A 13,866-nucleotide genomic window follows, 5' to 3' on the forward strand; every position below is an offset into this window, starting at 1 on the left:
TTTGACAGGCAATTGTTTCTATGGGAAATAAATGCTTTTCCTCTTTTATTCACCACCCAAAGAATGCAGGTTACCATGTAATTAATGAAAACACTTTAAAATAATCCTGTTCTGATTTCGTAGGAACTGAAAACAATTTTTTTCCTGCTTAAATCAGAGAGGCAAATTTTTTCCTGCCCAATTGGAAAGGGGGGAAAACTCTGTAAAGTCTATTCCTCCCAGTCTCTCCAGATTAAAAAAAAAAAAAAAGCACACAATTTTAATAACCTCTGGAAGGAACTGTATTTCAAATCATTTTATTCAGTCACTTTGATCTATGAAGGCTACCAGTGCAATGTGTTTTCATTGATGTAGCATAGCTTCTTGCTGTGAATGCAGCTGTATTTTAAATATATCGGAAAACTTGTTTTGTAAAAAATACTTGCAATGCCAAGCAAGTCAGAATTCAAATGTACAAAAATGTACTTTTGTATATGTTTATGAAAAATCAAAATGCAGTTAATTATATTGAGTTTGAACAATGGGAATGTAACTGGAAACCTTAATCAGTTTCCAGAATAGCATGTTTTAGGAGTACAAGGCATTGTTTGAAATTCAGCGTTGATAAATGTTTTATAGAGAAAGCAGAAGACAGTAAAATCATTGTTTTAAACTCTTCCACTTTCAACTTAATTTGCCTTATATTTTTTCTCATTATTTTTCCAAAGTGTCTTAAGTATATTTGTTAGTTTCTTAGTAACACACAAAACTGCATATTTTGCATGTGGAGTATTTTAATGGTAAATACCATATTTGAAGTATTGTGAATTGTATGGTACTTATATGTGATTTGTCCTTTATCCCAAAAGTTTTGTTGCCTCAGTGAAATTGTTTGATTCTAGAAGAATTAACGAATTAGGTTAAACCTCTCTAGCATAGCTGCCTTAAATATAAATTTTCTAATTTTTCCTTTCAAGCTCTTCCCTTTTTCTGAAAACATTGCTTCATCTTCAGTTGTTCTTGTGATTGTTTTGTGTCTATGTATCATGAATGTATTTCTGTATTCATGTAGATCCATTGAGAGATACAAAGATGGGGGAATTTTCACCTGTGTGTTCTGACCATTCACATTGCTGACAGCACCTAGAAATAACAAAATTTTCAAACCACTGTACTGTATTAACCCTCACATGTTCAAAATCAAACCCTTTCCTTTATGAAAGAGGGAAATTGTGCAACACGCGTATTTTATTTAAAGATTAATGATAGATTTGCAGCTCCACTGCAAATAACCAGCTAATTACGATGTACCCACAGAGAGCAGCAAAAAAATCTTGAAACATTTCTTGACCTGGTTATTACTGTGGTTGAGGTCTCATTGTGGTATGCTGTTTCTCGAATTGTGCTGCAGCTGGCACTTCAGTGGCTACAGTGAACCCTGGGAAACAATTCTGTGTGGGCTGCATTTGCACCCAGGTGAGGAGCAGAGATATCTCCTGCACAGTCTGATTCAGATGCAGTGTTTGCCACGGTCTGATGGCGTTTCTCCCTCACATCCTGCCAGTGCATTGGTATGCGTGTCTGTACGGACATGACGTGAATGGGTTTGGGAAACAGACCCAGCCGAAAATAAATCTCCAGCACAACACAGTAAGGAGGATGGGGAAGTAGCTGCTTAAGCTGTCAGTGGTGGCAAAGAGTTGTTGTTTGAGAAGAAGCAAATAAAGGCTGTCAGATTTAACATTTGTCAGTTATAGGAAACTCAAAGAATTCATCCATGTTGGGTGGAAGCTGGCATTTGCAAATAACTTCCTTATAGCTACAATGCGTCTCCAGTGTGAAGAGAAAATTCCATGCAAGATTTCTCACATGAGTGAAGTGAGTAATGTAGGTTGATTAGAAAAGGCCTTGATTTATCCATAATACTCAATATTTGGAAAGATGGGGAGATATTTTACATTTTGTGTAAAATAACATTAAGAATCTGGGAGTACATTTTATAGATGTCAGTAATAAACCTACCTGTTTTGGGGTAAACGTTACATGATTATATAGTTTTGGAGTTTGGATGCTAGTATCCAAAAACATCCTAAATTTAATTCTTCTATTTCCATCTAGGAAGAGCTTTCAAGCACTTAGTAAGACTTTGGCAACTCCTCAGTAACTGATTTATGTGGTATTCTGAGAGCAGGACAAATTTGGTTGATTAGAGGTTGCTCTATTCATTACCACTGAAGTCACTTCTATTGCAATAGGAATAGACCTTAGGCAATACAAATGTATGTCATATTTTAAAGATACTCATCCTTCAGGAGAAGTTGCCAAGCTATCTTGTAAGAACTCCATGGTATCAATTCAACTATTTACAGTCTTGATCCTTTGATGATCATTATCCTGCGATATGCTACAGCTGCGAGTAATGTAGTACACCCAGAGCATCACAATTGTAAGAGACGCAAGTTCTCTTAAGTGTGTGTTTTACTCTTCCTCATGTATTTTATGAATTTATAGAACTTGAATTTTTGTGCACTCTAAAATTATTCTATATGCTGTATTTTTTTATTAAAATAACCTATTTTCACTCAGATAATGTCTAGACCTAAAAGTTTATTTAGGTTAAAATGCTGTAATGAAATCCAAAAGATCAGTTGTCCATGAAGACTGTTTTCCCTTGTAGTTTTTCTGAATTTTCCCCAGGATGCAGGAAAGTACTAGAAATGAGGTAGCACATGTATTCTGTAGGGTGATGTATTCTAGTTTTCTTCTCTAACGACCTCCACAAACTTCCCTTTATGAGGTCTGACAGTTTTTCAGTTAAATTGCAGAACAATAGAGTAAAGCTGTGTCTCTTGGGAGATGCAATAGTATGCACAAATTAAGATGAACTGGTTGTCTTAGCATAAGCAGGAGGTGGATAGCCACATTCCTTCTTTCTTCTTCAGTATTTTTTTATTGCTTTTCTTTCCTGATAACACAGATACTGTTTTCTTTGTGGGAGCTGTTAGCCTATTTTTTATGATACAGATTGATGTGTGATGCCCTTGAGTCAGCAGTGATAGGCATGGCAAAGTTTCAAAGTATTTTTTTATTCTTCTGCTGAAAAAAAAGAGGAAGGACTCAGGTCCTCCATCTGAAGCAACACAAGTTATTTTTAGCTTTCTTACTATTCTCTTTCATGGCTCTTTTATGTATTTCGGCTCAGCATCGACTTGATGATTTTTACATTTCAGCTACCTATACACTTCATCTTTTTTTCCTTCTTATTGAGGAGCTTCATTGTCTTTTGGCTATTGTCTGGGGATTTTCCTGATTTTGTAACTTAGATGCTGACCCAAAATACCCTTGGAAAAATTTAGAATTCTCTCATAACTAACTACAGTCAGTTGCCACCTGTCAGTTTTCGCTTAGCAAAAATGTTCTTGTTCCAGTCTCTCCCCTTTGTTCTGAAATAGTTCTGCATTAAGAAGTCAATTAAATGGATGTGAAGTAGTACCATTTCTTCTGCCATAACCCTTTCAACACCAACTGCTCTTGTTACTGGTCAAGCTCAATTTCTGTGATCATGGTCAGAATGGACACTGCTGTTTTGTCAAGAAAAGTGCTAAGTTTGACAATTGAGTAAAAGTTTAGAAAAAACAGTTTTTGGAAGGTGTCATGTGACATATCACGTATTTGTTCAGAGAGAAGTATTTAAATCACTGTCTTCTTGTACTGAAGCAATTCAGAAGTTGGTGACTGATGAATGTTCTTGAGTTAGAGGTGAAGATTTTGGCCCCAGCTGCATGTGGTGACCTTCTGACACTGGGCAATCTTCATTTTTCTCTTCTTTACTTATATCAAAAATAATCTCTTGTATGGATATTGTACCTTTATTAAGTGGTTAATAACTTTTTAGAGTGCTTCAGTTCCAATTCAGTTCTGTTCTTTGCAGCTCAAGAGAGGTTTTTTTAATGAAAGACAGCAGATTTTTGGGACTGCTCCTTCACAATGTTTGAGTGTAGGCTTCATGCTTCTGTAGGAGCATTAGGGCCTTCGAGTATCAGTTTTTCGAGTTCTCATCTTAATAAATTTTGGTATGTAAGAGGAGACTAGTAAGTGAATATTGCATCCTCTTGGGCAAGCACAGGAGAAGCAGAGTAGTAAGGACTGATCATAGTCCAGGAGGGTGGCTCTCAGGGAACTGCAATACTACACCAACTTCTTCTTTCTCCAAAGTCCTTAAAGCATCTTACCATTTGAGAAAGAATACATCTCATCTGTCTGAGTTTTCAGATGACTGATCTTGAAAAACAAAACAAACCTAGAGATTACTGCACTCCCAGCATCTTTTATTTGTTTCTTTTCTCTGTTTTGTCATCTTTATAAGGAAATCATTTTGGAAAAGAAGATGAAAATATTAGCCCTTGAAACCTCTTATTTCCTGTTGCATGAGAATATGAATATATACTTGTATTTTCAAAGCATTTAAAGTAGCAGACTGTTTTCTACTAGATACTGCTTTTGGATTAGAACTATAACAGAATTTTTTAAATGTCGAAACTGATTATCCGTTTGACTGGTATATAATATAAAAGGTTTATGAAAGAACAAATTAGGAATTTGTAGCTTCAGCTCTACTGTGTTGCAGAAATTTATTGTAATTTATAAGGAGTAATTATGTATTGAAACATCGTGGCATTGAAATCTTCTAAAAATCAAGTTGTTACGAGGAACAGAGTATCTTAGATTTGATTTGTAATTGGGTACTGGATTGCATGACAGATAAAGCACTTGGTCTTTTCAAGACTGAGCCTTGCTACAAAGAGCTAATTTGAGGTATTTTTTTTTCAATAAATTGGTATTTAGCAAAGTTCACTGAGACACTGGACCTTTGCTTCAATCTTTATCTGTTCCTGTACTGCACATTGTTTTATATGGCTTTTAAACATAAATTCATGAAATGGCATATTTTCATTGATTTTTTTCAGCTGGTGGTGTATTTTGCAGCTGCATGTACAGAGCATATATCAGACTAGCTTGTGACCTCTGGGCCCTTTCACTTGATCATAGTGAATTAAAGTGCCTGTTAAATTTTCCAGAATGAAAAGATTTTCATCATTAAGATACTCAAGAAATATCAGGTGAGAAATAGGAGGAGTAAAGATGAGATTTCAGTGGGGCTTCTCACATCCCACGTTGTTCTTCTTTCTGCTTCTCACCCACATACTTTTAGTCTCCCCTGCCTAAATGATAGAGTATTTTGCTCTGGAATCAAGAGTGGGGTGGGATTTTTGTCTGTCAGTTTCTATATATGAGCCTTAAATAACAGTTTTTCCAATGATGACTAAGCTTCTGAAGGTGCTTTACAGAACAGTCGTGAAAACCTAAGCAAACAAGATTTCTTCCTCATCTGAGACCACTATGAATTTCTGGACCTTTATGGCTGCAGGCTAATATGGCTGTCTTGAAACCCCGAGCAACAAACTGCTTATGTATCTGTATCTGCCTGCCAAGGAACTGTTATTTCTTACTATTCCCCTTTGGATCCACTTAGACATAACTAGACCTTTATGCCTTGCACTCCACTGTAGAATATGTCTTATGTAAAAGGAAACTAAACTATCGTGTTTGCCTTCCTGCCTCCTGCAGATGAGTTATCTTTCTTAATAAGCTTTCAGGAGAAATACAGTTAGATGCTGATCCTTGATGCAAGGATGTATAGAAGCTAACAGATCATACATGAGATGCAGCTGGTGTTCATTTCATTCCTGAAATTGGTTTCTGTGTGCTTACTTTTAATTGTTCACTTGAGAAATAAAAGGCCTGGGTCACTGTCTTCAAAAGTGTTCAGGTTTGGCCATGAGTGCTCAGTGAAATTCCCTCTGCCAGTAGACTGGCACCATCTTGTGATGGCTGTTTAGTTTTGGGCAAACAGTGCTGTCCACTATCCTGACTGTTCAAGGCTCAAGGCAGCAAAGTTTAGTGTGGAGGGAGCCTCTCCTTAGGCTTTCCTGGGCCATTTATCTCACTGCTACAGCCCAGGAGCATTTCAGCCAGAGTTCCCTTTTTCCCTTCATCACTTGGAAGCCAGCACTGGTAGCTGTATCCCTGCTCACAGGACAAACCTGGGAGTCTGTAGGTACTGGATTGTAATTGGTAAAGGTGTTCAGGCAGCCCTCTAAAGTTGAAGATACCACACTACATCTTTCAAAATGTCCAAAATAAATATTGCCAGTTTTACCATTTTTTCTTATTTTACTTTAGTTAGTGCATCTCAAGTGGTTTCATTTAGACTTGGTAATTATGGTTGGGAGTATGAGTGCTGGATGTCTGAAATAGATTGCTCTGCAGTGCCACATGCTACAAACATTCACAGATTTTACTAGAGGCATTAAGAATTAATTGTAAAAATAATGCCTCATTGTCAAAAGACTCAGTCTTTTTTGAAAAGAGGATATGACTTCAGAGGAGAATGTGACATCACACTACATATCCTACAGTTCCAAATTATATAGCAGAAATGTCCAATGTACTTTCTTCCTTTTTTTCTTTTTTTTTTAAACTCTTGCGTCTTCCTGGTAAGATACAGTAACCACTAACAGGATACAAATGTTTTAAGGTAGAGGAGAGACCTCTGAAAGACCTGCAAGTAATGCATTTTCAGTTTTTTGTATAGTAGTTTTCCCAGGCAGTGGCAGCACAATTAGATAAGCTGCTAAAATTTCCTGACTAAAGAAACTAACAATCCCTTTCTGTTCATGTGCAGAGCAGGTTGCCAGGGTTTGTCCTAGACATTTTTGCTTTGCTTTTCCTAAGAGCAAGTTCACTGTACTTCCAGGGAAGAGTTTTCTCAGCTGGGTGTGTGGCTCAATGTGCATTTGAAGAACTTACTGAGGTGGGGGCTGGCTTTCATTTTCAGCAGTTGAAAGTCTTATTTATTCAGTTAAGTGATAGGTTTTCATTTTCTGGGCAGTAATAACCTCAGTTGTCATTTATTTCTTTTGTGTTCTTTTTTCCTCTCCTGTTTTTGAAAACAAAATACTGTAAATGTATCTGGCATTTCCATATTGTTATCCAGACACTTCCCACTCATAATATTTCCTTTGTTACTGTCCTCTGAGTATTCTTAGTCCTGAATACAAATCCAAGGAAATTGATCTCTCTGGTTCAAGGAAGTAGTCTATGGCAAATTATTCCAACTCAAAGTATAGATTTTTATGATGGGATTTGTATCTTCTTGTCCTCTCTAAAGGACATCAAGATAGTGCAGCTTATTAACAAAAGAATGTTGTCTTTTATTTGGAGTTATTTTTTGTTCTGCTATAAAATAATGGGGGATGATCCATTTTGCTAAGTGGAGCAGGAACTTGCATGAGGTTGCATGGAAGGTGAAAATTCTCCTATTCCACAAGTCTTAGGTATGATTCTTCATCTCATGTATTAAATTGGTTGATATATCTACCAGGTAAGAGCTATTTGCACTCTAAGGCACCTGGAATATGCAGTGAATACAAAGAGTTACATTTGTTTAACTTAAACTCAGGGAAGCTGTTAGGCTCTAACTTTTCAGTATCCTCTTTGTGTGCTTACTAAAATTCCATCTTGGTATTTAAAGAATGAACTATTCTCTGAAAAGTACACTGGAGTGATAAAAGTTCTGTTTTGCATATGCACAGTGGTTCAGCTATCTTGGCCAGGCAAAATAATTAGATATTTAATGCAGAATGAGATGCTTAAATAGTCTCTATCCCCTGAGGATGTGATCTGGTAGGTGTGCTCATAGATACAGAAAAAGTAAAGTACAGGAATCACACATCCTCTCATTCCAGTAACAGTCTTGGTATCCTCTGCTGACAGAGCAGAAGACCCACGTCTTGGCCTTTTTCCATCTGCTGAAGTAATGGTTTAAAAACATTCCACAACTTCATTATCTAATTTTGAATTTCTGCATCTATTTCTGCAGCATGTGCAAGGAAATGGCAGGTTTCCATCTTATTTTCAATTCCTATCTTATTCTAAAATACTAGTGACTCTTTTATGGCCTGGAAGAGGTAACGCTCAGACTGAGGACCATTTCAAGGTGGCTGCTTGCCCACTCCTCTGCCAAAAATAGTGAAATCACTATTCCTTCCTCCATTGCAGGAATGATGAAAGCCAGTTTATCTTTTATAAAAATCCCAATCCACTTTGTAAGGGTAGTCATACCTTTCCTGTCATCTCTGTGTAGTGCTGCACACTTAAAATACTTAACATGACATGATAACCAAGCTTCCACCTCCTTATTTATTTTGAACTTATTTTTACTTCTTTAAGAAAGGATTTGTCTGCAGAAGATTTAAATCTTGTCTTTTTCTGTGCAGGAAATATTATTTTTTTCTTTTCCGAAGTGGAAGATGAATTTGTCACTTCTAGCTTACTTTTATTATTAGATTTATTTCAGTATCAAATAGAAATCATTGGTCCTTTCTATCTTACTAAATGCCATACTGGGTTGTATTAGCAATAAGTTTTTTTTCATCCCTTGACCAGGCAAACAAACACTTATTCTCATGCAGTCTCTGAATGCCTTTCTTTATCTGTGTCTTTCTTCACATTTTTAATATATTTTTTAAATTATTTTTTCTTTTATTTCTGCCTTTCTCGATATTATTCTTTATTTATTTGATAATATATTTGATCATCTATTCCTGGAGCATTGATGCTTCCTTACACTTGTTTTCTAGATTTGGATGCAAACATGATTTGGTTAGAGCTTTATGCTTTAATTGGGTTCCTCCATATTTTGTTGGTTTTAAGAACTGGTAATGGGTAAATCCAGCTTCCTTTCAGAGGAGGGATTTTATTAAAAGTTGCAGTGGGGTTGGATCCCATGGCAGCATGTGCTTACTCTTAACTACTTTGCTCACAGCCTTTCTACATTGATGCCTGCTGGGCCATTTTTAAAATCAAACGAAACCAATGAATACACAATTTTGCATTTTTAGATTCCGTTAATTATTCTTGCTTGATGCTGTATTCTCAAGCCCCATATAAGATTGCTCTGTAGCCTCCAAGAAGAACTTCTCCATTATTTGGAGAGCTCCACTTTTCAGGTGTGTTTGGAGTTCTATTTAATGGCAGAGTGATCCCTAGTAGATTCCATTATGAGGGACCTAGAGCGTGGCATTAAATAGTAATATCTCCAAAACTGGGAATCATGCATGGCTCTAATAGTCACTTATGCTTTAAAAGCTCAGCTTGATTTTCAAGTATTTTGTACTGTTTGGGTTTCTTTTTCCCATCCTTTCAAATGCAGGAAATTGTGTCTTGTTTATTCAACTGTACACATTGGCCTAATAAAATAATGCCTTGTGCTTTTTCTGGCAAAGGGTTTTTTCTGGATTCATGAATACATCTGTGAAAAGTGTTGTTTGACTTGACTTGTAAACAGAACTTTCCTGAAAATACTCAATTCCACCAAAAGCAAATGTTCTTTAAAAAATAAGTGAACTAGAAATGGTTAAGAGCAGCAGTTTCGAGCTTCATTATTGCACTACAAATGACTGACCGACTTCCCTGAGCAGTGCATTTTGCCTGTCTAATTGAGCAGTTTTCCTTTCCTGTTGCAGTTACACTTTTTTTTTTTCCAAGTTTCCTAGAACACACAATAATAGCAATGCCAAGACAGACCAAGGTTGTTAGGCTGCCACTTCATCACCAATAGTGGACAGTAACAGGGAGAATATAGAGATGGGGCTGACATGCAGATGCTGCTTTGGTATTACTAGTATGTTGCCAAGGGTAGTGTCCCCTCATTTATTAGCCCTTGATGGCCTGTCCTTACATCAATTTACCCAATTACTTTTGAACCTGTGATAATATTTACTACTCTGACATTTAGTGCTAAGCTTTTCCAAACCTTAAAAGTGATGTATTGTGTAGTGTGTGTTCTTGTACAAATGGCACTATTTCTTCTAATGGTGTGCCCATTCCTTTGAATGTATTGATCAGTCCAATTCTACTCACTCTTTTTACCACTCATAATTTAAAAGCAATGTCTTTATGATACCCTTCATTAGTCACTGAGGCTGCAATGTCTTTATTTCATTTTAGATAGTGCAGCAGCTCATTCTGTACCTTGTGTTGTTTAGTCACCCGCTCTCTCTTTTCCAGGCCTGTCCCATCTCTTTGATAAAAGGGGGAAATGCACATGGTGTTGAAGTGATATTAATGGTTGAATTCAGCCTCAATAATTAATTTCTAATTTATCTTCAGCTTTTCTAACATTTGACCTGATATTTTTTGACTGCTAACGGGCTCAGTGCTGACATCAGAAGAACAGATTTTTCAATAATAGTAATAATTTGGAGCATGACACTGTACCCATTAAATTCAGAGGCCCGCCCTTCTTTTATTGTTTTACTACTCTGAAATGGGCTTTGTGACTCATGGCCTGTAAGGGTGCTTAACCCATTTCTCCTGCTTCATTATTCAAGGGATGAGTCCCTCTGATGTCATTTTTCCTAATACTGAAAAGAGTACTGTGAAAATGCTGATGTTATTCCTATTTTAAAATAAGTAAAGAAAAAAAGCGCTACTTAAATTACTGCAAGATGACAATATTTGGAAAGCTTTGTTTTGTGTTTACCCAAAGGCTAATGTTTTCTTAGGGGTCTGATTTTGAACTACTCTGGGGGCAATCTCTTTTTCTATCAAAGCAGAGCAGAACACAGTGTGTTAATTAGGCCTATTATAAAAGAGGCTTGCCCTGGGTTGATTCTGAAACAGAAAATCAAGAGGCAGCAGAGCATGACGTATTTGGAACCGACACTATTGCCTGCAGCAGGGACTGCATTCATAGATCATATGTTTGCAAAGATGCAGCAAAGAGGGGGGGCTGAAGAACAGCTCCGGTTTTAAAATATTTAACAAAAGGGTGTGTGGCTCTGTTGGAAAGACAGAGGTGCCTCACTCATGCTTGGCAGTATATGTGACCACAAGACTGTGTCTTCTGAAGGTTTTAATTAAAAATACAACATGAGTGTTTCCTTTGTGTGTGTTTTTTGAACAGTGGTGTTCATAGCAGCTGAGAGTCTTTAGTGTGATAAGGAGATCCTGAAGTCTTTGGTCATTGCTATGGGTTTTAGGTTTGTGAATAACTGAGGTATCAAAAAAGAAATTCTCGCTAATTACTAAGCATGTTTTAGAAATGAAGTAAAATTGGCAGAACTTTAGGATCTTACTTCTAATTTATTTGGAGGTTAAAAAGCATGAAGTAAAAAAGAAGAATGTAATGCCAGGTGAATGTGGCACTGCAGTCATGGTCTTAACATTGGTCTTAAACTTCAGTAAGTAGCAGGGTAATGAGAATGTCTTATTTTACTTTTAGCTTCCTAAGCTGATTGTTACTATGAAAGAAAAAAAAGGTCACTCAGTATACATAGATGTTTTCTTGGGATTTTTGCAGGGGAGGCTTGGATACACTGTAGTAAATTTTGAGCATTTGTGCATGATATGAATAGAACAGTTCTATAATACAGTTACTCCACATAACTGGTGGTTATCTTTCACATTGCTTAAAACTGAGGCAGGATTAGATAGCTACTTCAGGATGAATATTTAACAAAACAAAATAATTCATTTTCTCAGGAAGATAAAATATCTTGCTGAAATAGATTCAAAACTAAATAAGAAATGAGACTTGGAAGCATCTCTGGGGTCACTGGAAATTTTACCACATGCAAGAAGAAGGCCTCCCTTATATTTCTTGGGTTTCCATATGGGTTCTCTCCCCAACATGTTTTTCTTTTCAGCTACTTCCTTTTAATTGATCATTCATGATCATCTCTCTCATATTTGCAATGGTAGATCTCTTTGAGAAAAGATATAAAAGGACTGTAGTTTTGGAGGAGTTTCCAGTGGTGCCTTCTGCTGTGGCTGCCAGCACAATATTCTTTCCTTCAACAAAGGCAGAACAGCAGTCATGTATATTGGTCTGAAGTAAAATAAGACTATTCAGAAAAAAAATAGTCTGTGGGCCTTTAAAATAACTGAAATTCACTAAGTCCTTAAATAATGAGTGCAGAAAATGAGAAGTTAGGTACAGGAGATAGATTGAGAGCATATATAGGCAGCTTTTGTCAGAGCACAGAAGCAAGAAGGGTCAGCATCGGGCAGTATCATAGCTGCAAAACTGGTAAAGGTGTTGGTTGTTTATTTTTCCTCAAGTGACTGTTTTGGGGTTTTTTTATGTCAAGTTTATAGGCTCCTTTGGCATAGGAATTCCTAATATAGTCACAGTGAGAATCAGTGGGGAAGGCCTTGACATTAGATGCAAGTAAATCAGAACTTTTCATCATTTTCCTGCAAATTATTCTCCCCTATTTGTTTCTTTAATTTGCTGTAAAGTGTGAAGATTTTTTTAATATAATGAATATGCTATGTTAATAGTTTGCTTCATTTTAGAATAAATGTACGTGTTCTTTGGGATGTTTTAAATATGTTTTGCAATGGAAATAATCTTATTCATAGCCAGTTAAGTTGAACTGAGGATGTTAAATCAATTGCAAAAAAATGTATTGCTCTTCAGTACTGTCTATTTAATGGGCCATTAGGCCTGGCTATTCTTTGTTAGAATATTGTATAATATTAAAAGAAAGAAAGGAGTATTAGACTCAGTTGGGTCATTATCTTGCTACAAATATATATGAAATTTAAGGTGATACCTTGATGCTGTGAAACTACCTGCCCTCATACACTTTTTCATTATATTAGGGTTGTAATTGACATAGCTAGTCTTAGATATTTGTAAGAAATAGATTTGTATTAGTGATGAACAAAAAGATTTGTGGAAAGCAATTGAAACGTTCTGAAATCACACATGATCTTTAAATGTTAATCAGTTGCTTCCCAGGAACAAGTAGGCATAGGTTAAAAGTTCTCAAAAATGCCTTAATATATCCCATGACATTTAGGCACGTTAGTGAAAGACTGCAGTTTTCAAAAGACAGGATGCTCAGCAGTTTGCAGAACTCAAGACTTCTTAACCCAACTTCAGTAATGCTCCTTTTCCTTCCACCCAAATAGACTGATTGTTATTAGCATATAAGGGAGATTTAGTTTAATGAAATCTCTATTTTTTTCATCTATTTAGCCTTCATTCAGCATCTTTCTAAATTGCAAATATTGTGGCAAGAGACTAGCTGAATTGTAGTGATTCTGGTAAAATTTGACCTTCATTACCAAAAGGAGTGGGAAAAGTGGAGTGAGACCTTATTCCCCTAAACCATGAGATGTTTTCCAAATGTTTGTCATCCCTACCTATCTTAGCAAATAGCAGTGACCTTGCTGAGATTTCTGCTCTGATAAGTGCAACAGAATAAATTTAGACCTGAGGTACTTTTTTTGATGTGAATTGTGAGTAAATATGTATGCTGCCTGTTGCCCCTGAACTTCCTTGCAAATTATCAGGGACACTGAGACATTGACCTGTTTTTTGGATACATCCACTCATAATTGCTTAATTACTAAAACAAAGGTGGTGATAAAATTGCTACTGTTAAGAGTTGTGGGTGGTACCACTGATATTCCAGCCTTTCAGAGCAGTGCTGTCATCATCTGGCTGCCCCCCATAGTGCTGTTGCCCTGCTGTTCCCTGTCACCTCCTGCCCTGCTCTGTCACCCTGGGCTGTCACAGCTGCCTGCGGCCCCAGCGAGGGGCCGTGGTGGTGTCTGCAGCTGCCTGCTCACACTCCAGCTTCAGCTGCAGGTTTTAGCCTGTGCTCTGCTTCGTGCTCTGCTGGGTGAACTGGTCAACTGCTGGTATAGCCAAAAGGTGAGACCCTGATGTGTATTTACTCACTGCAAGTTGAGAATCACAAGGCAGGCTGTGTGGGAAGCAGCTTGGGTCAGGTGCTGCAGAATCCAGTT

The 13,866-nt window shown here is 36.9% G+C and overlaps 1 protein-coding gene across 4 annotated transcripts in view; it reads left to right on the forward strand.

The window, feature by feature from the left end:
• Positions 1-13,866, forward strand: part of BIRC6 (baculoviral IAP repeat containing 6) — a 171,078-nt gene that overhangs the window by 130,839 nt on the left and 26,373 nt on the right. The gene's annotated exons all lie outside the window — the stretch shown is intronic.

This window comes from Sturnus vulgaris, chromosome 3 (genome assembly GCF_052056855.1).
Source record: "Sturnus vulgaris isolate bStuVul1 chromosome 3, bStuVul1.hap1, whole genome shotgun sequence".
NCBI classification, from domain to species: domain Eukaryota; kingdom Metazoa; phylum Chordata; class Aves; order Passeriformes; family Sturnidae; genus Sturnus; species Sturnus vulgaris.